Source organism: Camelus ferus, chromosome 2, assembly GCF_009834535.1.
Source record: "Camelus ferus isolate YT-003-E chromosome 2, BCGSAC_Cfer_1.0, whole genome shotgun sequence".
In the NCBI taxonomy this organism is placed as follows: Eukaryota; Metazoa; Chordata; class Mammalia; order Artiodactyla; family Camelidae; genus Camelus; species Camelus ferus.
Window position 1 is genome coordinate 82483099 of NC_045697.1, and position 27430 is coordinate 82510528.

General features: G+C 33.2%; 2 long non-coding RNA genes across 2 annotated transcripts in view; one reads left to right on the forward strand and one right to left on the reverse strand.

Moving 5' to 3' along the window:
• LOC116658132 overlaps positions 1-10219 on the reverse strand; it is a 32596-nt gene extending 22377 nt beyond the window's left edge. The window contains exons 1-3 of the long non-coding RNA XR_004313303.1: positions 10091-10219; positions 9938-9996; positions 7490-7617 (exon numbers count right to left, since the gene is read on the reverse strand). This is a non-coding gene — a long non-coding RNA (uncharacterized LOC116658132). The remainder of the gene's footprint in view (positions 1-7489; positions 7618-9937; positions 9997-10090) is intronic.
• Positions 1-26990, forward strand: part of LOC116658136 — a 63041-nt gene extending 36051 nt beyond the window's left edge. The window contains exons 2-3 of the long non-coding RNA XR_004313313.1: positions 11036-11131; positions 26809-26990. This is a non-coding gene — a long non-coding RNA (uncharacterized LOC116658136). The remainder of the gene's footprint in view (positions 1-11035; positions 11132-26808) is intronic.
• The last annotated feature ends 440 nt before the right edge of the window (positions 26991-27430 follow it).

Genomic DNA, 27430 nt, shown 5'->3' on the forward strand with positions numbered 1-27430 from the left:
TGATAAATTAGGACTTGAGAGCTTTACTTTTTATTATCAAATCAGTGACTTTTCCAGTTTCACCAATAATAATGTTCTCAGATTACATTAGTGGGAAATTTAATTTTACCCACTCATAACATACTTTCTCTGTGTGCCACTGGACATAATTTAGTAGATATCATTTTAATTTTCATTTTGAAAATGCATTCCATTGTAATGTCCATATTTAAAAATGAAATAGAACACTTAACCAACTACTATAAAATTTTTCAGTGATATGATCCAGCCATGAAAATTAGAAGTCAGTGTTCCAATGTGTGTTCACCTATTTACTACTAAAATGCTGGAACATCCTAAGATGGGATGCCATGTGTTTATCAGATTTTGTAACACCACCTCATTAATCAAGAACACATCACATGGTGAAATAGTCTCCACTGGCAAAATTCTTGAGGGAAATGTTGAAAAATATCAGTTATTTTGGCATATTCTCAGTTCTCTAGCATCCTTTGGTAAAAAAAAAAAAAATCACATTAAGGCATTTGACTGGCTTTTCATACTCTTCACTTGTGAGGTCTACACTTTGAAACCTGCAGTATCCAGAGACTTTTCACAGTGCGGGAATCTAGTGCTTCCCGAGGCCCGGCCGCCCCGGCGCCCCTGCCCGGGGCCCTGTTGCAGGAATACTCCTGTGACCGGCTTCCCGGTGCTGGTGAGTGACTGGTGACTCAACAGACTGTACCTCCCATACCTCAGAGGGTCAGGCCCAGCGGCACAGTCCCTGGGCCAAGCTTACCGTCTCACCTTTCTGCCTTTGAAAGGTAACTGCTGGCAGGGAATCCCAAGATGTCCCTGATCTTAGACTGTCGAGATGCCTATGTCTGTGTTTTCCTTTCTCTGCTCTCTGTCAGTCCCAGCCAGTCCCACGTCTAATTACTGTGCTGACAGACTCCTGAACTTCTATTTTCTGCCAGGATATCTTCTGCAACTACATCCTCATATATCAAGCTGAGTACTTGACATTTCTTCTAGTGTGTGAAAGACTTTCAGATTTATCATGTCCAAAATTAGACTGGTGCTTTCTCCTGGAAACAGTCTTCATCCCACCTGCCCCGTCTCAGTCGGGATCACAGCTTTCCAGTTGCACAGGGAATTAGAGCCATCCTTATTTTTCATACCACTCACCCAATACATCAGAAACTCCTGTTGCCCGTAACTTCAACTAACCTCAAACTATATGAATTATCTAATCCCTGCACACTGCCTCTTCTGTTATTGCCCAAAGTCTTCTCTGATCAAGGTTACTGTTACAGCTTCCTGATAGATTTTTGTGCTACTACACCTGCCCTCTGATAGTTTTTTTCTCAAAATATTAGGGTGATTGTTTTAAAATATCAGTTTGAGTTTGTCACTCCTCTGTTTAAACTATGCAGTGATTCTCCTTTTCACTAAGATTAGCAGCCAAAGTCCATACAGTGGCCTACAGGCTATGTTGTCCTGTTAGCCCCAAACCCTCTGACCTGCTCTGGTTTCTCTCCATTCAGTGACTCAGTTCCAGCCACACTGTTACCCTTGCTCTTTATGAATGCTCTAGGCCAGCTCTCGCCTGATGGCCTTGCTGTATGGCTGTTTATTATTTTTTTCCTATAGTGCTTGTGGTTTTCCCATAGAATATTGTTTATCACTGAAAACCCCCGAAAAAAATGCACAGCAAAGCTTCTTTCCTAGATCATAGTCAAGATTTAGGTACTATTAGACTTAATGAATGTCAACTATTTAGACAGAAGAAAAATTGTTAAATATTTCAGCACTGATGAGGCTGGAACTGTCTTGTATACAATGTATTCTATTGTATACAATAGAATAAGCACTTCATCTCTGAATAGTCACAGCTAACATCTTTTTTTTTTCATCTTGCCAAAGGAATTCTGTCTGTGCATTCCCTCTGTGCCTCCTTTTTCTACAACCTCACTCACCCATCACCCCACCATACCTCTGCCCCTTTTCCAACTCCTGCAGAGTCTACTTTGTGTTAGTTAAGGATTTGAGGCATTAGATGTCTTAAAAGGGTAAAACCAGGGTAAAGGAGATAAAGTGACAGGATTTCAGAGCTGAGAGGAAAGGAAGAGAGCGTAGCCCCAAGTGCAAAAGCAATTATACATTATCTTACTGATAGAAAGGAGAAGAGATATAAGCCTAAACCTTTAGGCTAAGAAAATGTTTCCACATTTTGCTTGTTTCAGAGAGGGATGAAGATGAAAAAAGAACCACAGGCATAACTGCCAGGTGTATTGAAATGGATAAGAAGTAAAATAAACTTAAAAAGAAATACTGTTGACTAAGGATTTGGACCACTTTCAAGGGGTTCTCAAAGTACAAGTAAAGCATTACAGTATTTAAGCGTAATTTTCAGTTGTCACATGTGATTGATTTTTATACTTAAATTTTTTTTGCCATCTTGGATGTAGAGATTAGTTCATTTCATAATTAAAACTTGAATGGGGTCCTGTACTGACCACTGATGATAGTTTATGTATTTAAGTTTTATTTTCATTATCTGTATGATTCACAATGCATACAGGTGGAAATCCTTCCCTTTTATCATATATGTGCTTAAATGAAGTAGATTGGCCATATAGTATTCATACAAATACACATTTATATAACAAAGAGTGGAATGCAGTCATATAACCTCTCTATATCATTTTATATACTATGAATTATATATAATATACAAATAGATTGATATGTACCTTTGAATAGCCTTATGAAACACGCAGTGATGTTTTGTGAACACATTTTACGTAATACGAACTGTATAGCTTCTCAGTCTGCGATAATGACTGTTTTCCCCCAATGTAATGTAGACTGATAAAAAATGTGAAAAATTAAAGATAACATAAATATTCCAGCGTTTTATTATTAAATATGATACACATGAAGATACATTTTGGTAAGTACAGTAAGGCAAATATTGCATAAGGAAAAGAATTTTAAGATTGTGCAAGTTTATTGAAAGTGAAATTATGAATGAAATGTTAACTCCCCACTTTATATGCCTGCGTGGACACTTTGAATGGATAAAATGTTTCATATTTGTTTTCTTCTACTTTCTCATGTCTATTAATTAAAATCTATTCCTCTTATACTTTTTTATGTTTAAGATGGGTTTTTATTTTTCTTCAGTCTTTTTTTTTCCCTGAGCTTGATCAAAAGTAGATCCCTTTCTAGTTTGTCCCTTTTTGTACTTAGGTTTAAAATTTATTGTTCCAGATGTTTTCATCAACTGAAATGCTGTTATTTGCATTTCTGTTTTCTTAAGGAGGTTAAGATGTAGCTTATTTTTCTCTGTTCCTGTTCCTTTGGGGATTGATCTTTCATGTTCATGAGTTTTTTTGGTCTCTATTGTGAAGTACAATTTCTTTTTTTTTTTTAAACATTTTTTATTGATTTATAATCATTTTACAATGTTGTGTCAAATTCCAGTGTTCAGCACAATTTTTCAGTTATTTATGGACATATACACACTCATTGTCACATTTTTTTTCTCTGTGAGTTATCATAACATTTTGTGTATATTTCCCTTATTCAACAAAGTTAGTGGTAGGTGGTGAGAGAATGGCTTGACCTGTGTTGTTTGTTTCCTTTACATTACTGTAGGATGTTGGCGTTCCCTTCAGACCTTATCGTCCTTCCTTTTCTATTTACGTGATTATTCCCCAGAATCCGAGTTTCTACCAGGCTGCCACCTTCATTCCTGGGCACTTTCAAGAGCTTTCATCGTGCCACCAAGTCACAATATCTTCATTTGACGTTGAGTCCTGGTCATTGTCTCTGTGGAGGCAGGTTTTCCTGTCCTTTTAAATTTATTCTTTAGCCCCAGCTCTCCTTTTTTAAAAATCTAAGACTCTCAGGGCTCCTCTTCCCCATCTGGTTGATTTGAAGTTTTGAATATTCTGTCTCCTAATAATGTTGAAGTCATAAGTTGTGTATGAACTTATTTGTATTACTTTTATGTATTACTCTCAAATTTAAGTATTTTGAAGGATGAATGCATTGAGCTTGATTTAAGCAGCTACCATTAACCTTTGAAAATATTTTCAGTACCATGTTCATCAATATTTCAAGATTTTAAAGTGACATATAAGCTTGCATCTTACTTATTAAACTATCCAGTCTAGGCTTGATTGATGGCAACATGACTCAGGATTATATACATCTGCTAGGGATTGAATGTTTATGTCCTTCCCAAATTTGTACTTCCATATAGTAAAGCCCTAGCCCCCAGTGTGGCTATATTTGAAGATAGGACCTCTAAGGAAGTAACTAAGGGTAAATGAGATTATAAGGATGGTGGTCTGGTCTGATGGGATTAGTGTCCCTATAAGAAGGGATACCCGAGCTTGCACCACTCTCAGTCCCTCTCTGCACACTTGAACCAAGAAAAGGGCAGGACATAGCAAGAATAAGTCAGGAAGTGTTCTCACCAGCAAACTAATAGGCTGGAACATTGATCTTGGACTTTAGTCTCTAGAACTGTGAGAAAATAAGTCTCCGTAGTTTAAACAACAGAATTTTGTATGGAAGTCCTAGGAATTAATACAATATCTAAATTACTTCTTTTTTATTTTAGTAACACCTTTGAGAAGTTTCAAAAGGTATATTGATGTGAAGAAAAGATTTTTAAATCAAGATATTTCTTTTTAATTATTATCCAAAAGGAAGCATGTGATGCCATATTTTCAGTAGTCATCGGCATTCATTAATTGCTGCTTCTAAAGATTTATTTTCTAAAGGTATAGCTAAAAATAAATTACAATAAAATAGATTACAAATTCAGAAATTTAATTCATTAATTATCTTCAGATAGAAATTAAAATTTTTAAATTTTTTATTCACATCTATAAGTTGTCACCTAATGTTGTAGGTGAGCAATATCAAAATTATAAATGTGATAGGTTGATAATTGCTGCTCAGTTATGGAGCATGTTATTATGTAACATCAGTAGAAGCTAGAACTATTTGTTCCAGGCTTTATTTTAATTTTTTCTGCAAAATTGACCTTAAAACATGTTGCATTAATTCTTTTCATATAGTTTTAAAACTAATAATTCCAAATCTAGCTGCCAATATTACACTTCTTAAAAGTTGGGGGCCACAATGGTTTTGTATCCAATAGATACATCTAAACTATGATTTATAAAGCTGAGAAAAATAAATCAATTATCTCTTAGCTGATTATATTTATATCTGTATTGTATAAACTAATCATACACTGCCATCATTTGCCATCAAATTTCATGCTGACCAATGTAAAAAGTGAAGGCTATGAAGTTCAGTGCACAGTAAACATTGAATTATATAATTTCTAACTCAAATAAAAATTTCAACTATTGCAGGTTTCACGAATAATCCAGTATCAATTGAAAAACCAATTCAAGTTTAAAATACTCTTTGCATTTTATGTATCTGTACTTGAGCATGTATATGTGTATGCCTTTGTGCATACACACTTGCCCTTTGCATCTGTTCCATTCCATAGCTTTGTTATATTTTCATGTTCTCTTTAATTTCATTTGAATTTTTGAGAAAATAATCGAAATACTAATTAAAAGTCAGAAATCCCTTAAGACAAATATTCTTTGCATTTTCAGAAGCTGTTATATATTCAGTGTTGGATTTAGTCATTTTCACCTTTTTTTTTTGGTATTTGGAAGAACATTGAAAGAGGTCTATATAAGAAAATAATTTGAAAAATTCATAACATTTATTATACCTGAAAATAATGAATCCAAAATTGTTTTTAAAAATCTAAAATTTGGCATAATCAGTACCTTCAAAAATGTGTTATAGAAGTAGCTTTATTTTAAAGGAAATCTTTGAAATTAAACTTAAATAGTACTGTATGTCAGCTATATCACAATCAAAAGTGAAAAATCTTTGAATAACAATACCCAGGGAAGGTTTAGCTTTTATACTTTACTGTGCAACTATTCTCTCTCAGGAGGTCAGTCTATCACAAAACATACTAAAAAGCTTTCTTGTCAATCTTTACATTTTCCTTAAAACAACTCTTTCCTTATTCTTGTTTGCCCAAGTGACATAGTTTTTGAATAGTTGATATTTCTTTGAAATCACCTTGTGTAAGTTACTACTTAGGTAAGTAAGTGTAAGGTAAAAGTAAGATTTAGCATGTGCTTTCTTTCAACTCTCATCCTCTTGAGAGTCTTTTATTAAGCCAATTTCAAAGTACAATTCTCTATTATAATTGAATTTTCTTTTATAGATAGACTGTTAGGCTGAATTGCTTTATAACTGAGGGGAGGAATATTTAGAAATGCATAAAGATAGGAAACCCTGCTTAGGAAAAATACTTAGAGAAAACAGTTATCCATTGTTAGTGTGGTTTAATGTGTCAAGACAAAGTTCTTTTTATTTTTCTCTCTCAGGTAATGTAAAATATAAGATCTGAGTATATAAAAACTCTGATAAAATTGAAGTTCTGATGGATTCTTTAAGGTTTTCATGAGGAAAATGGTCTAAGTTGTCTGAATTTTTTCCTACCATAAGTTAAACCTCTTGATGTATAAGAGGTTTATCACTAAGGATATTTTGAAATTATATATATATATTTAAAATATAATTTGCATTGCTTTTAAAAGGAACATTATTAAGAAACTAATATAGAGATAATTATTTTTTCTCTTTCACTATGTGGAAAAATATTTATGAAGCCCTCACTGTTCTTTTAAGGTACAACTTTGGGCTTGATATATGGTAATACATTCAGTTCAGATACCGCATTCTCAAAATGGCCTTCCTCAGTTACTTAAAACAGCACCTCACTTCAGCTCCTCTTCAGTAAGTCTCCAAGGCATTACCTTATTTTAGTTTAGTTATAGTCCTTAACAGGAGTAGAAATGACCACATTTATCCCTTTGTTACCTCTTTCTCTCTACTAGATTTAAAGCTCCAAATGGTAGCTCCTTTGTTAACCAAGCTTGAGTGAAGCTTCTCTGGGCCCTCCTTCTGACTAGGCCTCATCTTTGGACCTTGTCTTTGCCTGCCTCCTCCAGCTGTAGCAAGAAATGTGCTCAGGCTAGCTAGAACCTCATGATCTGATCCATTGACCTGCTTTCAGCAAGAATTCTAAGTTGGTTTAGCAAAAATCCCCGTACCCTTGGTATCTCCTCTTAGTAATTTTTCATTTAGAGACTTTGTTGGCTACAAATCCCCACCTGCCTTTGCTATATTTGGAGTTGAGCCTGATCTCCTGAATGATGTCTTTCTTACTGTTTGATAACGTGTCAGAATAATTTGATCATCTCAGCATCTGTAGTAGTGCCTGGCATGTAGAAAACACAGCGTGCATTTCCTGAAGGAATGTGTGAGTACCGTGACTAATAGTGATGCTAAGTATACGAGAGGTGAAGTTTATACAGATCTGTGCGTATGGAACACACTGAGGTGCGCACACATTAAAGTGGGAAAACAAAGACATCAGCACCTGAGGATCTGGAGCGGTCGCCGGAGCTTCAGTCCTGATGGCGCCTCTGAGCTGTGTGACTTCGGGCAAGTTATCAATCTCTTGGAGCTTTAGTTTCTTTGTTCATATAATTCAGTTAATAAAAGTACCTGAATGATGGAGTATTAAGGCAACAATAAATGAGTTAATACATTTGAATCCTTGAAGAAGAAGATCAAATATGCAGTCCGTATACAGTAGCTACTGTCATTAGGAGGAATATTAGCATTAATAATGCCACTGACTTGCTACAGAATATTACACCTATTAAGGGGACTATTCCATCAAATACATTTTAAGAGATTTTAGCCAATCTGAAGAAAAAAAAAAAAAGGCAGTCTATCCATTTGAAATTTCATGTTGGTACACTAAAGATTTCTATCTGCTCTCTTTTGCTGTATCTTCTTACATTGTAACCCAGATTTCTAGACATTATCATTCTGTGCCTATAAAACTGGGATGAACACAACAATCTATCCCTTTCTCCATGCTGATGCTATAGCTGACAGGGAGTATAGAATACATTTAACTGTTTATTTTGACTCCCATAGCAAAGGTATTGTGTTGTTTCATTCAATTTTATCTCCCCAAAGTTTAAGTGCAATCATAGGATTAAGTCATTTAGAAATGGTACTTAAATTATTACCAGATACTATTGATTGGGATGGAAAGTCACTTCATTAGTGATTTAGTTATATAATATTACAAAATGAAGAACATCTTTCAGAAATGAAAATAGTTGCAGAATTAAAATGTTAAATTGTTGAAATAGGTCACAGGCATAAAGTTTAATTAAACTGAATCAGATTGTACTCTATTTTTTCATTTCCAATTTTATAGTGCATATTTGATATTTAAAGGAAAAGCATAGCACTTCATTTATAAACTGCATAATCTCCATTCTTGCTACAGTAACATTTTTAAGGAACACTTTGGGGCTAATTCAGTGTTTGTGTCCAGTGTGCTAACATGTTTTATATTATCAATTTTTTATCACTAGTCTCTAAGTTAGTTTTTTAGGGTCTTATTAAATTTCTGATCATGTCTGCAATGTATTACAGGTGCTATACTTACTGCATCTTAGAAGATGCAAAACGTTGCTTATTGTTATTGGGAATAGAATTCTGTGTAGAATCTGCTTTTGAGAGCTAGGTCTGGTGTCTCCAATGCTACTCTTGTTATACCTCGGGGATACAAAGAGAAATATAGTACAGGGGGAAAAGTGTGTCATTGGGAAATTCAGCTGTTCTATTAGCTGTGTGTTTCTGGAAAGAAGTCAGCAAACCTCTCTAAGCTATGATTTTCACATTGATAAAAGGCTAATGGTCTTTGTGGTCTTTTATTTTCTCTGAGTAGTATAAGAGATTAGAGGAATTGTGAAATTACCTTTACTTCCTTTGTGTTCTGGCATGGAAGAAAATTATTGTTCTATAATTTTTTGTCAATACATTTAACTTATGCAGGAGAATGTCCTGTATTTGAGACCAGATGCCTATGTCCTAGAGAAAAATTAGGAGTAGATTTGAGAATGCCTTGTAGTTTAAAAATTAAACCTTTAGAATGGAACTTCTGAATTTCAAATAATAGAATGCATGATAATAAAATTACTACATGAAATTTGAAAATTGATATAGCCATGTCCATTGGAATAGATCCCTGGATATAGCCATTGCATTTTTTAAAATTTAAAGTCTTGCAGCAGTTTGCAATTCCTGTAGATACTGAGATAACTATTCATCCTAAGATGATTTCTGTGTATTGTGCTATGCAGTAATTAAGCCACCTTCCCTATAACAAATCTATTTCTACCTCTAAACATTCCTGCAATTCACACATTTGCTGGGGACAACAGTTTTGCTGCTACCTATGTCAGATGATAAATGGTAACTAACCTCAGTCATTAACCACAGAGATCAGAGAGAAAGGTGGGGGTAATCTTTTAGGCCAGAATCCCTGCAGTTAATTTTTGATGCTAAAAGAACAAAAATGTGTGTACCATATTCATGAATAGTTCACAGTATTGTCTGTCAACATTTTCTTCTATATTTTCCCCAAGGAATTATTGTACATAAGTATATGTGAGACTTTCAGTTACAAAGCTTACTTTACTGATCAGTTTTCCTTATGCTAAAATATGTGGCATTTTAAATGCTTAACATATTCCTTTCAGGTAGTATTTGTTAAAGAAACTCAGTTTCTGGGCTAATTATGCCTGTTATAGAAAGATCTTTATAAAATGTCAGTCAGTCTCACACTTTTCAGAAATACGTCATGTTAAACAGCATCGTTTAGTACATGATGAGACAGCAGCTGCTAAAATGGGCTGCACAAAACCCAGAACTGTGTGGACACTGAAGAATGATCCCTCTTAAGCCTCTGAATCCTTTACTCCTGTTCTACTCATTTGGTTTCTTCCCAAATTGTGCTTACCCAGGAGTCTCTTATGTTTTCAGACAATGCCTTAAGTAATGCTCATGGAGAATTTTCTCCTAGAAAAAATGCAAAGTAGGCCCAGTTACTCTTTGAAATGCATAATTCTTATTGGATTAAACCTGCATTCACAGTATGATGCTCTAAGAGTACCTGGAGGTTGTATTTCCTCATTTGTGGATAGTAGGAGTAGCATTTAAAGGAGTTTAAATTCTTTCATATTTGTATGAATTCAAACCTGGAAGGAGAAACAAAAGGCACTGGAAGTATAAAATTAATGAGTTTAATTAAAACATTTTGCAATCTTTACGTATAATCCTGGTATTATGATTATTATTACTCAATTTTCATCCTGTCCTTTAAAGAGTTGGTGTTACTTCAAAAACCACTTTCAAAGACTTGATTACATACCTGCAACATTAGAAAGATACAATGAAAATGTTTAAACACATTAAAAAGCCAAATATATGGATATTGCATGCTTAAGGCAATAAAGTTAGTAAAATAGAAATATTAGAGTTATATTTCATATGACAAAGTCTATGAAAACACCATGGTATAAGCTGCTATAAGTTATGTAAGAAGAAAATAGGCCTTGAAACTTAGGTAATAGTTTTAAATGCAAAACCGTATGCTGTGTGGCACCAGTCTTGACTGAAGAACTCACAACAGATGGTTGTATTGTAAACTTCCAGTTACAAGTCACTTGTTGGTATCCGTATGATTTCCCACAGAAACCCGTTTGACTAAGTATGTATACATGCACACACACATACATAGAAATATTGTTCATTTTTAAAAGAAAATTTGGATTACCTCATATTGCCAATGCACATTATCTTAAGAACAATCATTTATTACATTGTATTTATAATTCTTATCTAAAGCAACAAATCCTAATATCTTTCATTCTCGAAAGCTATGCAGTCTTCAAAAAACTGCCTCACAAAAGTCAGAAGACTGCAGAAATAAGAATAAGACTTCATAGGTAACCAACTTTATTATTCTGCTGGTTTCTTCAGTAAAGATTTTACACTTTCAATACATGCATATCTTAATATTGTATGACAGTCATTTTTAATTTTAAAATTTTTGCAGGTTTTTACCAACATACTTTAGTGGACCACCTTGCAGAGTCAATTAAATCATCGCATATTGCCTGAGACTTGCATCTCATGAGCTGCTTATGCTCAGGTATCTCTTTCTTTGTTTTTCAAATTAAAACAGAAAGTTACTATAACTCAGTAGACATTTCTAGTTGTCCCTTGTTCCCATGCCTATAATGCCCAGCCTGCATGTTTCTTCCTTTTCAAATATCGTTCACATCTCATGACTCCCCTAAAAGCTCCCTCTTTTATAAAGACCTCTACCTTATTCTCTTCAGCAAGTAGGATTTCCCTCTTCTGAACCACCACGTGGGTCACTTTGAACTTCCACTGTGCACTCGTTTATGATAATCTTAACTGTATCGTAATTGGTTTTGTATTTAAACATTGTGACTCCTCAAATCGTGTCTCTTAATAATGAAATCTCATTTACATTACTTTTCACTTCATAGGCAGGAGTAATACCTAAGGTAATAATCTGTATGTACTTAATATACTTGATTTGTATCTATTTAAAATGGTAAATAATATAAACCAACTAGTTTTTAAATTTAGGCATATTCATAATATTCTGAGGCTATAAAAACTGTCACATAACAGTATTTACTGTCATTGGTGCATTTGTGTTATTGCTGCCATAACAAATTACCAAAGTTGGTGTCTTAGTACAAATGTATTGTTTTAGAGTTCTGTAGATCAGAAGTTCAACATGGGTCTCACTGGGCTTTAAAATCAAGGTGCTGGCAGGACTGCTTTCCTTTCTGGAGGCTCTAGGAGAGCATTTCATTGCCTGTTCCAGCTTTTCAAGGCTGGCCTTATTCTTAAACTCAGCCTCTTCCTCCATTTTTAAAGCTAGCAATGTAGCATCTTTATGACTATCTATCTTTCCATAGTCACATCTCACTCTACTACAGCCAAGGACATTTCTTTCCTTTTAGTGATTCATGGCTCACCTGGATAATCCAGGATATTACCCTATTCTAAGATCCTTAATCTTAAACAATCTCATATAAGGCAAAATATTCAGATTCCTGGCATTGGAGAGTAGATACTTTCAGGAGGCTTTTTATTTTTATTTATTTTTTTGCCTACCACTATTGGATTTACTTACAGTCTATCAATTGATGTAGAGTCAACTAACAAAAAAAAAAAAATACTGTTAAAAATATACAGTATTTTTAAAAGACTGAAGGGGTTCATTAAAGTTTTTCAGAGGGAGCTACTATGGGCCCAATAGGGTAAACAGATTATGGCATTTAATAAATAGACTTTGTCTTCATCAAGTTGTATTTAGTGTGGTAGAGTATGCACCATAAACCAAAAATGCATCCTGTGATTCCAAGTAGTGGGAAGTACTGTAAAAAACACAGTTAGGCGAGGGCATAGAGGCTGTGTCTAAGGAGGCACCAACTTAAAGCCTCTATCAGAATTTGAAATTGAAAGAGAAAACCCAATGAAATCATCAGAGGATCCGTGATTAGATCTGAGTAAAAATATTCTGCAAGTTGAAATAAAAAGTTGTTTAAGAAAGGACATAAAGATCAGGGTGCCTGAAGTGAGGTTAAGCTAGCAGAAAATATCACTTTAAATTAGATATATAATATATACGCAAATAAGGATGTCAGATCAGAATTTGATACAAGTGTGGACTTTGAGGGAGAGTCAGGGACAGCTGGAGACAGGCTCCCGCAAAAGGTTGATAGCCCCAGCCCTGGGACTGGCTGTCGAGGAGCCAGTGAGGTCAAAAAAGGAACAGGAGAGGATCATGTCTGGGAAGCCAAGTGCAAAAGTGTTTCAGGGCATGATCATATTTATGGAGGTGATTAACCAATAAGCTTAACTAAAGGGGATACTAAAAATTGATATGAACATACTTTAAACCTAAATTCATCTCTTGGACCACTGTTTGATGGGGCAGATAAGACGTTTCATTTCTATGTGGTTCATTAACGGAAGTAAAATCTGAATGGTGAATGATTCATATTTTTTCAGCCAGCCTTTCCTGCCATTCATATTTGTTGTTTTCACACCTAATGCTATAATGTATGTTTTCAAGTAGCTTTTCCAAACCATTTGACTCAATGCAAAAAATGTTTTTCTCTTTACAGTCATATTTTAACACTGTGGAATTAGGTACTATAGTCATAAGACTAACTGGCACAAATAAGCTTGGAAATAAACATAGTGGGTACTTGGTGGAAGCATATATACAGAGAGGGAGAGGGATTAGAGTATAGCCCAGCAATGCTGAATAGCTGGTGAGTTGTGATTGTCACTTTGTTTCACAGAAAGCATAGAGAGCATCAGTTAATGAAATGAGTAGGTAAGGGGAAGGGTAAGAGGACTTCTAATACATACCAAAAAGTTAATGTTAAATGAATATGCTGGGCATTACGGGATGTGTGCAACAGAAGAATCAAGTAAATTGCCAAAGTCCAATATGGCGTAACAGTGTGACATAGCCAATACTTGAGGACTAAGAGGTGGAGCCCCCAATTCCAACACTTTCCCTATGAAATAGCTCCATAAAAAATATAAGCTTTACTTTAACCATACTTAAAGACAGTTTTTATGATTTAAAGATCTTATTTTGAATCAAGTTTTAAAAATATTAGACTATGTTAAGAAGTAGAATGTTTTTAACGGCTCGCCTCTAAGAAGTGCAGTGTTCCACAGGCAACCAGGTCTGGTATTTGGCACGTATTACTTCCTTCTCTGCTCTATGTCCATTAAGTTATTTTCAGAAAGAAGTAAGTTCATACTTTGACCTTTACAAAAATGTAACTCAATGGTTTTTTTAGCCAGTACTTTTTTATTAAATTGCTGTGCCACCATCATTTGATAAAGTTTTAACTGCAGACTAAAATGAATTGATAGAGTTAACAAGGAGAAAATCAATGAAGTAGAAAAAATAGGAAGAATTTTAATCATGGGCAAACACATTTTCATTAAGAAAATCACTGAATTGTAAGGAATCCTTTTTAATTTTCCTCTGCAAGCTTTTCAAAGAACACTGAAGGTCATATTAAAATGTAGGTTATATTCTTACATCATTTTTAATAACAATTCATTTCAAACCCACGTCAAAAAACCCACTTCATTTCTTTCTAAGAGGGCTCACGTTTGTCTTGTAATCTCCCTCTTTTCTGTGTTCTAGATACTTTTCTTTACTCTTTGCATTTGATTACTGAGAACAAGTGCCGTGGTACCCATGCAATTCAGGAAAATTTATCCTATTTCCTTTGAGATTTTGTTTTGAACTTACTGTAACTAGAGTTATTTCTTTTTAGTTTCATTGATACGCAATTTATTTTTCATCAATTTAATGTTAAAGTATATATTTTGGTAATCTTGGTTGTGATGATGGCTTCATGGGTATACAACTATCTCAAAGCTTATTAGCATACCCTGCACTCTCAAACATTTCCTTTTGCACATTTAATCTCTCCTTCCCTCACTACCTCCAGACAACTGACTTGCTTTCTGTCATATTAGCTTTCTGGAATTAATGTAAACAGAATAACAGAGTGTATGCACAATCTTGTCTTGTTTCATGCCATAGTGTGAGCTCATTCCTTTTTATTGCTGAGTAGTATCTCATGGTAGGGATATATCACAATTTGTTTATTCAGTCACAGAGTAAATAACAAGGTATTTCCACTTTCTGGTAAAAAAAAAAAAGCTAGTACTATGAAAACTTGAGTTTTTGTTTTGCATACTTTCAATTTTTTTGGTTAAATACCTAGAAATGAATGTTTGGTCATATGATGGGCATATATTTAACTTTGTAAAGAAAAGGACACCCTCTTTTCCAAAGTGCTTATACTGCTGCACATTTTCATCAATAGCTTATAATAGTTTAGCTGTGGTCATAGTAAATAGACATTTTAATGGTCTCTCTGGAATAATTCAGTTGTCTTCTTGTCTCATAGGAGTTGGTGCTTGTTGAACAGTCACTACTGAATGAACAGAAGTTTTTATGTACATTATTTTGGGAAGACTTCTCAAAATTTAACATTAACATATAGCCCACATACTGAAATATTTAATTGAATTTGTTTTGGCACATTTATTAGTATATTATTGGGTTTAAAAAATATGTAACTAATGTTTTCTGCAATATTATAGTTAAAAATCCAAATACCTTTTATATTCCTTTGTTGACCCTGAGAGAAAAGAAAGATGAAGTTTGGGGTTTTTTGTTGTTGATTCAGGCAGAATGCTTACAAGAAGATCACTACATTAGCAAGATCTTCCAGGATCTGACAATTTGTAGGCAGTTCTACCAGGGCTTCCTTAAGAATAAAAAGAGGGTAGAGACAGAATGGGAGAGATTGTGATAGAAACAGGGAGAGCTGGAGTAGGGAGAGACACAGAAGCAGCCTGTTTAAATCTCAGCATGAAACATATAGGGACCTATACTAAAATATAAAATTTTAATAGCTTAAAGGGTGAGGTGTAATAAGAGTAATTTTCAAAGTAGCATTAAAGAAATCTGAGTAATACTAGATGAGATCAGGCACCTTCAGGGTAGTATGGCCATAGAGTAATCTTAGTAATAATGAAAATTGAAATCCACCAACATGGAAAAGGAAGACCATTCCCGAGAATGCCACAGAGTAAATCAGACCAAAGAGAATAAGCTTCTGTGCTGAGTAGACAGTGGAAATGCAAAGGCTTTAAATACTTTAAAGACAAATTGTACAACAGGATAAAGAAGGTGGGGTGAGAAGCATCAGTCTGAGGACACAGTTGTCCCCGAAGGTCAATGCGTGCATGAGAAGTGCTAGGCTGCCTTAACAGTTCCTCTGTCCTGATCCCTGTGCCCAGTGCAATTGCTCACTGGCTAGATGCTATAGAAAAAGAGAAGAAACATCTCGTGGCTTTTGGTGGATCTATTTAGGTACAAGCAAGTAGATATCCCTGCAACTGCCTCCTTTTAGTTCTCTGATCTTTGATATAGTAGATGACCAAAAATAATTTATATCAAATTATTTCAGATTAGAGGTGGCCAAGATGGCAGAATAGGAAGACCCTAATCTCACCTCCTCTCCTGGGCACACCGAAATGACAATGATTTACAGAGCAACTATCTATGAAAACACCCTGATGTCTAACAGAAAAGACTTCCCAGAACTAAAGAAGGAACTACAATGAGATAGTAGGAGGGGCAGAGATACAGTATTGTCAAGACGGACCCTTACAAGTGGGAAGATAATCACAGTTGTAGGGGTTCTCGGCAAGGACCGAATGAGCCAATCCCGACATCAGGCTCTTTTTTAAATTTTGTATCTATTGAGATGATGGATAGTCATTAAAGTCACTGTGGTAATCATTTCAGGATGTATGTAAGTCAAATAATTCTCTTGTACACCTTAAACTTAGTGCTGTATGTTAATTATATCCCAGTCAAACTGGAAGAAAAATAACCCATTGGTATACTAATGGATTATTGTTCTTCTGAAAGAAGGAACTCAAGTTCTTTTCCTTTATAAAACAATCTATGTTTATATATTTCTCTTGCCCCCATTTTTCTATGGCACTATGTTAGTTTCCTAGGGCTGCCCAACAGAGTACACAAGCTAGATGACTTAAACAGAAATGTCTTCTCTCGCAGTGGAAGACCAAAATCAACATTTCAGTAGGGCCATGCTCTAGGGGAAAATTGTTTTTAGCTTTTGGCAGTCTCTGGTAGTTGTCAGCAATCACTGGCCTTCGTTGGCTTGCAGGTACATCACTACAATCTGTGCCTCTGTGGGAAACATTAATATAGAATCTCTAAAACCTAATAAAAAGGGATTTTAGTTTTGCTTCTTAGTTTAGTAAAGAGCAGTATGATTTGCCAGGAATTAGAAAAGATGTGAATAAGTGACGTTTCTTACTTACTGCTGGTGTCAGTGTATATTAAACTAACACTGCTTTCCAATTGCTTGGAGATTGTACAATTTTCCAATTCTTACATATGTGAATTTCCTATACCTTAAGCCTCCCACTCCTAAATAGAAACTCCAATAATTCTCTTGCATGTCATCATTAGCCTATTCCTAAGAAGGTACAATGCAGAATGACACTGAAAAAAATTAATTCCTATTGATAAGAAACTGGATAAAAAGATGTGGTATGTTTATGCAAGACAACAGTGAACTGAGTAAAGTAGAACACTACAGAGATACGAATTACTTTTAATAGCATAACAGTGATTGAAAAAAAAATTGCCAGAAGATCACAAAGGATGCCCTCTTTGTAAATATAAAAATATAAGTCACAAAAAAGATAATGTAGCTATAAAATATGCATGGCAAAAAATTAAAAAGTGTTAACAAAAACTTCAGAATACTGTTCAATTTGAGGATGTAAGATGAGATTGAGAGGGAGACAAACTGAAGGTATGGTACTGACAGTATTCTGCCTCTTAGAGTTAAATGGTAGCTACTGTGTTAGCAAATAATTGGATATAATTATTAAATACTAATACTAGACATGCATGAATCAGTTATAGTATGGCACCTAATCCTGAGGTCTATAAAGTATATTAAAATAATCATAAAACAGATAATTTAATAGCAGATGATATTAGGAAAACTAGTTAATTGTACATGAGGTGCTCAGCTCAACCAGGGACATTTATGGTCCACTAAACAAATATATATATGAAAAATGACATTCTGGAGGATTATATATATAGGCAAAACTGATCTGCCATGGCAATATGTGGCTGGCCATATAATTGCATAACATTTATATACATATATACCTGTATAAAAGTATATATATAATATACATAAAATTACATGTGTTTTTTGACATCACATCTCTCCATATACAGATGTTATATGAAAAACTCATATAAATGAACATTTGCAGCTGAGAAAATCCAAAAGGCTAACATATGAGTAGAAAGTCAATTCAGTTATAATTAGGAAAAAAATGAAAAAAAAAAAAAGGAAGAGATGTGCTATCACTCTGTTCACATATTTACTGGTTAAAGGTTAATATAATCTCTGAAAAGGATGTGGAGTACATGAAAGCTCATGTTAGTGGGACTGTGACCCAATACAGCTGTCCTCGAAGATGAGTCAGTATAACATTCTCAAACTAAAATATTTTTATACTCTGCCACCACAATTCTGCTACTGGAAACACAGCTCAGAAAAAGTCTCAAGTAAGTGAGGATGACCTCTCTTATTATCCTGAATTTTTAAATCTAAACCACCAGTTTAAAGAGCTCTTATAGTACAAGAATCTGTCTGGTTCTGAATTCTAAATAAATAAATGACATTTGAATGTCTATAATATTTAGAGTTCAAAATATGCATAAAATATTTGATTTTTTTTAACATGGTGATGATGTTCTACAAATTATAATACAGTATGTTCACATGAGCTTAAAACATTCCTAATCTCAATCCAGTATATAAATAGTTGTCCAGTCCTCAGACTTTCTAACTAAAGCAAAAGAAGAACATATTTCCAGCCTATAAAGATAAATTTATTTTCACGATTAATGAGAAAAACTTCCATTGCTGATTCAACTTACTAAATTTATGTGGTATATCATAAGATTCAGAGATTTTTATAAACATATATTATAAGGTCCAGAATAGTAGATACAATAGAAAGGAATCTAGCACATATTACTATATGTAGTTGAAAATGAAAACTATGAAAATTTTAATCCTTTGGCATAATATATAGAATAATAATTTTCTTTTTTTAATGACATTAAATGAAGATATTTTACTAATGGTACTAACTAGAGTCAATATGAGGAAAAAGGAAAGTTCCAAAGTCTCCAAAGGCAGTTTCTTTTCCATCTTCAGGTATATACTAAAAGAATTAACAATGTTCTTTTTTAGCTGTCAAGCACATAGCCCTGTGTTTGTACTCTTTTCATCCTTTATCTTAATTGTCATGAAGAGAAAAGTGACATGCAGATATGTAGCTGCACTATAATTTAAGACAATAAAACTAAAATGAGCATAAAGTTTATAAGAAGCTAATTTGAGAGTCATCTAAATATATACGCATATACAGGGAAATGAATGACATTTTTTACCTATAGGTGAAGCAAATATTTGTTTTATTTAAGCAGGAGTCTTTTTCTTATATATTAAATATTGTACTATTCCCTAGCCTGCATTTTAAATATAAATGAAAAAAATATTTTCTGAGTTGTATATTTTAAATGATTAGAAAATATAATTTTAACATGAAGTATAAACTCTCTGCAAAGATTGTCTTTGGTTTTTAAATTAATTTTTATGAAATTTAGAAACTGAGATTAAATCAAAAATTTCATGGTCATGAATCATGATTTCTAAAAAGTGTAACTCATTGATAGTAAGCACATGCTATCCAAGGAAATATAACTGATAAAGGAGAGTAGAGAAGTGAAAACTAATAAATATTTTCTCTTTTCTAATTAAATCCACTGAGTTTTAAGTTATCCTTAAAATACCCAATTCAATGCTTAAAAATTAAACTCTATTTGGGATATTTTCAAAATTGTAGAAGTTTGTTGTACTATTCTTCTAACTTGTATATCTTCTATGCAGATCCATACATTAACATTTTTCTACTTTTGCTTTATCATTTATCTGCTCTTTCTCTCTCTCGTTCATTTATAGGCACTCATCTATGTATATAAATACAATATAAAAAAGAAAAGAGAAAATATAAACAAATTATAGATCAAAAACACTGAGTAAATCAATATGAAATGAAAAAGTAAGTAACCTACAGCAATGCAAGAAACAGTAATAACAAAAAGGATCTAGAACAAGAAATAGAGAAAATATTGAAATTGCAGGCATAGGCAATTTACATTTAAGATCATTATTGATATGTTAGTGCTTAAGATTACTAGTCAAAAGATAGAGATGGGCAGAATGGCTATATTAACATGATCAAACTATATTCAGCTTATAAAAATCTCACTTCGAAATCAGCAACATAGGTAGCTTTAAAGTAAAAGATGAAAGATATACCATGGAAACTGTTTAAAAAATGATTGGATATATTAATATTTGATTAAACAGATGTCAGAACAAAGATAATGGCTATGGTCAAAAGGGGTTTAATATAATGATAAACAGGTCATCAATCCACCAAGAAGACACAATAGTCTTAAATGTGTGTGTACCAAACAGCAGAGCCTAAAAGTACGTGGAGAAAAAAACTGATGGAGATGAAAAGTGATAGACAATTATACTTGAGGGTTTCAACAACCTTTATCTCAACTGATAGAAATGCCAAAGAGAAAATCAAAAAGGATGAAGAAAATCTAAACAAAACAATCAACTGGCAGATTAAAATTGACATAATATACTCCAGAGAACAAACAATGAAAAAAATTGTCTAAGATCACATAGACTATTCACCAAGATAAATCTTATGCTGGGCCATAAAACAAGCAAACAAAACATCCAAAAATCCTACAATAAAATCTGACAATAGAATCAAACAAATTCAACAGCAGAAATAAAACTGTCTAAACACATGAAAGTAAATACTTTTAAATAATCCATATGAAAAGAAGACGTCTTAAAAATGATTATAGGCACAAAAACAGACTTACAGATCAAAGGAACAGAAATAGAAAGCCCAGAAATAAACCCCCACACCTACCGTCAATTAATCTGTAACAAAGAAGACAAGAATATACAATGAAGGAAAAAGACAGTCTCTATTCTGCAAGTGGTATTGGGAAAGCTGGACAGCCACATGTAAATCAATGAAATTAGAACACTCCCTCATACCATACACAAAAATAAAATTCATAATGGCTTAAAGACTTAAACATAAGACAGGACGTCATAAAAGTCCTAGAAGAGAAAGCACAGGTAAAACATTCTCTGACATAAATTGTAGCAGTATTTTTCTTAGGTAGACCTCTCAAGGCAAAATAAAAAAGCAAAAATAAACAAATGAGACCTAATCAAACTTAAAAGCTTTTGCACAGCAAAGGAAACCATACCTATGGAATGAGAAAAACAATCTGCAAGCAATGCAAGTGACAAGGTCTTAATTTCCAAAATATACAAGCAGCTCATACAACTCAGTAACAAAAACAACCCAATCAAAAATAGGCAGAAGACCTAAATAGACATTTCTCCAAAGAAGACATACAGATGGCCAGCAGGAACATGAAGAGATACTTAATATCACTAATTATTAGAAAAATGCAAATCAAAACTATAATGTCAGAATGACTATCATCAAAAAGTCTATAATTAAGAAATGCTGGAGAGGGTGTGGAGAAAAAGAAACACTCCTACACTGTTGGTGGAAGTGTAAACTGGTGAGGCACTACAGAAAATAGTATGGAGGTTCCTTAATAAACTAGAAATACAACTACCATATGACCCAGCAATCCCAATCCTAGGCATATATTTGGAAAAGACAAAAGTCTCTAATTGAAAAAGATATATGCACTCCAATGTTTGTAATGGCACTATTTACAGTAACCAAGACATGAAAGCAACCTAAGTGTCCACTGCAGATGAGAGGATAAGATGTGGTAATACACACACACACACACACACACATACACACACACACACTAAATGGAGTGTTACTCAGCCATAAAAAAGAATGAAATAATGCCATTTGTAGCAACATAGGTGGACCTGGAGATTATCATACTAAGTGAAGTAAGTCAAAGAAAGACAAATATTGTATAATATCACTTACATGTGGACTCTAATAGTATAAATGAACTTATTTACAAAACAGAAACAGACTCATAGATACAGAAAACAAACTTACGGTTACCAAAGGAGAAGTGGGAGGAGGAGATAAATTGGGAGTATGGGATTAACAGATGCATACTACCGTATATAAAATAGGTAAACAACAAAGAATTTACTCCATAGGACAGGGAGTTATATTCAATTTCTTGTAAAACTATGATGGAAATATACACAGAAGTGTATTTAGAAAAATTTAAACACAACATTTCAAATGTTGGATGTCCCTGAGGAAGAACTTAGAGGAAAATTTCTGTGTGATTACATTAGAAATGAGAAAAAGTCTCAAAGATAAATGGAAGTTACTGACCAAGAGTCCAGGCAAAGAGAAGTAAAATGAGCTGGAAAAAGAGATAGGAAATAAATAATAATCATTTAAAAATAATTAAGATAAAAAATAAGTACAATATAAAAGAAAATAATAAAGAGCTTTGCGTATCATTGATCTTTCTGTAAGAAAAAAAAAGATAAACTTCCAGCAAGACTGCCAAAAAATAAAACGTAAGACACAATTTCCAACTTCAGAGTAAAAGAGCCAAGCATTACTACATATCTTGAAGCTATTAAAAAGATAGAAGAAAAAAAGAAGAAGAGATATTATGAACTTTATATTAAAAATAGACAACTTAGAAGGAATGGAACAATTCCTCAAACACAAATTATCTAACTTATTGAAATAGAAAAATTTGAATGGGCCTATAACCATCAAAGAAATTGAATTTGTAATTTAAAATTCCCCTCATCGAAAAATGGACATCTCCTAAGGCCAGAGTATTCAAAGACAATTTAAAGAAAAATTAACAGAAATTTTACACAATCCCTTCCAAAATATAGAAGATAAAGGAATACACTCCTGACTCATTTCATTAGGACAATATTAACCTAAAATCAAAACCATGCAATAACAGAACTAAAAAAGAGGAAAACTATAGAATAGTATCTTTCATGAATATAGAAACAAAATACCTTAACAAAATATAATCAAATGGAGTTCAGAAACATTAAATTGTACACCACAGCCAAATTGGAATTATTCCTAATATGCAAAGCTGTTAGAACATTTTAAAATCAAAGTAACCTACTATGTCAACAAGCTTCAGAAAAAACTGCATGTGATTATATCATGTGATATAGAAACATCATTCAACATCCATTAATGATAAAAATATATATAGTAAAATTAGGAATAGAAGAGAACATTCTTTACTTGATTCAGGACATCAACAAAAACCCTACAGTTAATACTATACTTAATTCTATAATGAATGCTATTCTAGCAACATCAGGAAATGTCAGGGATGTCTGATCTTAGCTTATGCTTTTATTCAGCCAAGTGCTGGAGGGTCTAGTCAGTGAAATGGGGCAAGAAAAAGAAATAAAAGATATATAGACTGGAAAGGAAGATATAAAACTACCGCTATTTGCAGAAGTCATGATTATCTCCATTTTGTAGAATTTACAAAAACAAAACCCTAAAAAATGAGTTCGGGAAGTTTTCAGGGTAAAGATCAAAGAACTAAAAATCACATTTTTATATACTAACAATGAACATGACAACATGAAAATTAAAATCAATACCACTTAGTTGCTTCAAAGAAAATGAAATATACACTTAAAATATACATAAAACTCATGCTGATAACTACAGATCTGATAAATCAAATTAGACAAACATGGATTGGGAAACTTAACATAGTAAAGACATCAATCCTTCCTAAACTGATCTTTAGAGTTAATAATACTCCTATGAAAATATCACTAAGAATTTTTGCATGGCCACAGGGCCTAGAATAGCTAAGTCCATCTTGATGACAAGAATAGAGTGGAAAAAATCTTTCACTTTAATATTAACACTATGTAGTTAAAATACGCAGAAATGTGTGGTATCGTTAAAGAAATAGACAAAGATCAATAAAGCAATAAAAATAGAACCATGCAATGATGCTCAACTAATTTTTGATACAGATGTACAGGTAATTCAATAGAAGGATAGCCTTTTCAACTGGAGCAATGAGATGTTCATAGGCAAAAAATAAACCTTTATGTAAATCTAAAATTTTTGAAATATTAACCGAAAATGAATAGAGTTACATGTAAATTACAAACTATAAAATTCATACAAAAAATAATCTGTGAGATCTAGGCCTACACACTGTGTCTTAGTTGACATTAAAAAGACAGTCAATAAAAAGAAAACCTGATAAATCTGATTTCATCAAAATGATAATACTTTGCTCCATGGAAGTCCATATTTAAAGGCTGAAGAGACACCCTTCAGACTAGAGAAGGTATATTTCCAAACCATGTATCTAATAAAGGACTGGTATCTAGGAAGGGGGTGGGAAGGGATAAATTTGGGAGTTTGAGATTTGCAAATAGTAACCATAATATATAAAAATGGATAAAAAACAAATTTCTGTATAGCACAGGGAACTATATTCAGTATCTTGTAATAACCTTTAACAAAAAGGACTATGAAAACAAACATATGTATGTATATGTTTGACTGGGATATTATGCTGTACACCAGTGATTGACACATTGTAACTGACTATACTTCAATTTTAAAAAAAGAAAGAAACAAACTCAGAGAACCCCCCCTCCAATGGTAGGGGATTGGAGGGTGGGGAGAGGATAGAGGGAGTGGATGAAGATAGTCAAAAGGTAAAAATTTCCAGTTGTAAATACTAGAGGTGTATAACACTGTGAATATAATTAACATGGCTGTATGTTATATATGAAAATTAAGAGTGTAAATCCTGAATTCTCATTAAAAAATAGAAACACATTTTCTTGTAATGTTGTATAGATGTTTACTAAGCTTACTGTGATAATCAGCTTATGATATATGTAAATCAAATCATGTTCTACACCTTCAACTTATAATTGACATACAGCATAATTGGCATATCAATAAAACTGGAAGAAAAAAATATGAAAAACTCTCATAACTTATTGGGGAAAAAAACAGAAAACAATCCAATTAGAAAATAGGCTAAAGACATGAACAGGCTTTTCAGGGAAGAAGACATACAGATGGTAGATAAGCCTATGAGAAGATGTTCTACATCGTAGCCTCAGAAAAACCCAAGTGAAAACTACAATGAGCTATCACCATACATCTATCATGATGGTTAAAATAGTGACAACATCAAAGCTGGCAAAACAACAAACTCAATCACTCTGCTGGGAGAGTGGAAAATGAGACAGCCACTCTGGAAAACAGGTTGGCAGTTTCTTTTTAAAAAAACGAAAACAAAGAACCCTAAACACAGCAATACTTCAAAATCCAGCAATTGCTCTTCTGGGCATTTATTCCAGAGAAATGAAAGTGGAATATATTCACACAAACACCTGTATAGAGATGTTTATAGCAGCTTCATTAGTGATAGCCATAACCTTGAAAAAACCATATACCATGCATTATTTGAATGGTTAAGCAAACTAGGATGCATAAATACCAAAGGACACTGCTCTGCAATAGAAAGAACAAAACACTGCTCTGCAATAGAAAGAACAAACTATTGATACACACAATAACCTGCTTGAGTCTCCAGGGAAATATGATGATTAAAAAACTATCTCAAAAAGTCATATAATACTATTAGATTCCACTTATAGATCATTCTTGAAACAACAAACTTTTCAATAGAAAACAAATTAGTGGCTTCCAGGAGTTTAGCAGGGGCTGGAGCAGGAAGGAAGTGGGTGTGACTATAAAAGAACAACATGAGGGGTACTGGTGGTGATGGGATATTCTGTATCCTGACATTGACATCGTCCAGCTTGTGATATTGCAATATAGTTTTGTAATACATGACCATTGAGAATAACTGGGTAAAAGATACATATGATCTCACTATTATTTCTTACAGCTTCATGTGGATATACAATTATTTCAAAGAAATTAATTATAAATTAAACTCAAAGTTCACTTCTTCAGTCACAGTATCTACATTTCAAGTGCCCAATAGCCACATGTGGCTACTATTAGCTACCATAATTCATAGTGTAAAATGCTTCTATCATCATGAAAAATTCTATTGGAAAGAAAGAGTCAGACTATTGAATAGGTATATTTCTAGATTATAATAAAAACTTTTTAAACTTGTATTTTAGTCAATGGAAGATTCCAGTTAACGGAAATGTTGTCATACTGCTTAAGTGAAAAATTTTAAAACTAAATTCTCTTCATTTCAATCTAGAACATATGACTTCTGAACCCTCACAGGAATTGTCTATTATATTAAATTTATTTTCTCAGCTTTTGCTTTACCAGGCATATACTTTTCAATCTATTAACCAATTAAGCAAATTGGACAGTTAACATTTTCCAAAACACCTACTCAAAATCCTAATTATTTAATAAATAAAAACAAACTTTCTAAGCAATGGGAAAATATGTATTACTTACGTGGATAAAGAAACATTTACCATACTCTCATACATCAATTATCTTATGTAGTTTTAATATTCAGGTGTGTAAGTTAACTAAAGCAAACATTATAATTTATATAAAAATAGTGAAAACTCTTAAATTTCAGACACATCAAGTGAGATATCCAAACTAACTGATCAAATAATAAAAGGCAATACTTCCTTCGACTAAAAATGAAAATCAAAGTCTAAATACTTCAAATAGTTTTTAGAAATATCAGGAATTTTTAAAGAAAATTAAAATAAAAATTAGGAACATAGAGGTATCTCTAAAAATAAGTGATGAGTTAGTTACAAGAAAAAAATCAATCTCTATTATTTTGAAAATTTTAATACCAATTTTCCAAATTGCTTTATACTCCCAGTTAACTTAGTGTGAATCTAGGCTGAATAGTTTTCACCCTTAATTATATTTTGAAAGTTCATAGTGAAACACTAAGGTTTCAGAGATTTTTTTTAAAAAGAAAATATCTTACACATAATTCCTACTTTGTCCATGGATATCACCTCAATATACCTTTTCTCTCAATTTATAATTTCTGCTATTTAATTTTTAATTTAAACCTGTCTTTGTCTTTAGGTGCAGCTCTTTAGTCATGTAGCTGGTAAAGTCAATTTCATGATGCTGTTCTCACCTTTACTTGGGCACGTGTTGCCCAGGAGATGGACATTAACATTAAAATGAAGTAAACGCAAGAATAAACAAATGGGACCTAATGAAACTTACAAGCTTCTGCACAGCAAAGGAAATCATAGTAAAACAAAAAGACAACCTACAGAATGGGAAAAAAATTTTGCAAATGAAACTGACAAAGGCTGGATCTCCAGAATATATAAGCAGCTCATACAACTCAATAAGAAAAAAATAAACAATCCAATCCAAAAATGGGCAGAAGACCTAAACAAGCAATTCTCCAAGGAAGAAATACAAATGATCAAAAAGCACATGAAAAACATGCTCAATATCACTAATTATCAGAGAAATGCAAATCAAAACTACAATGAGGTATCACCTCACACCAGTCAGAATGGCCATCATTCAAAAATCCACAAATGACAAATGCTGGCAAGGCTGTGGAGAAAAGGGAACCCTCCTTCACTGATGGTGGGAATGTAGTTTGGTGCAGCCCCTGTGGAAAACAGTATGGAGATTCCTTAAAAGACTAGGAATAGACTTATCATATGAGCCAGGAATCCCGCTC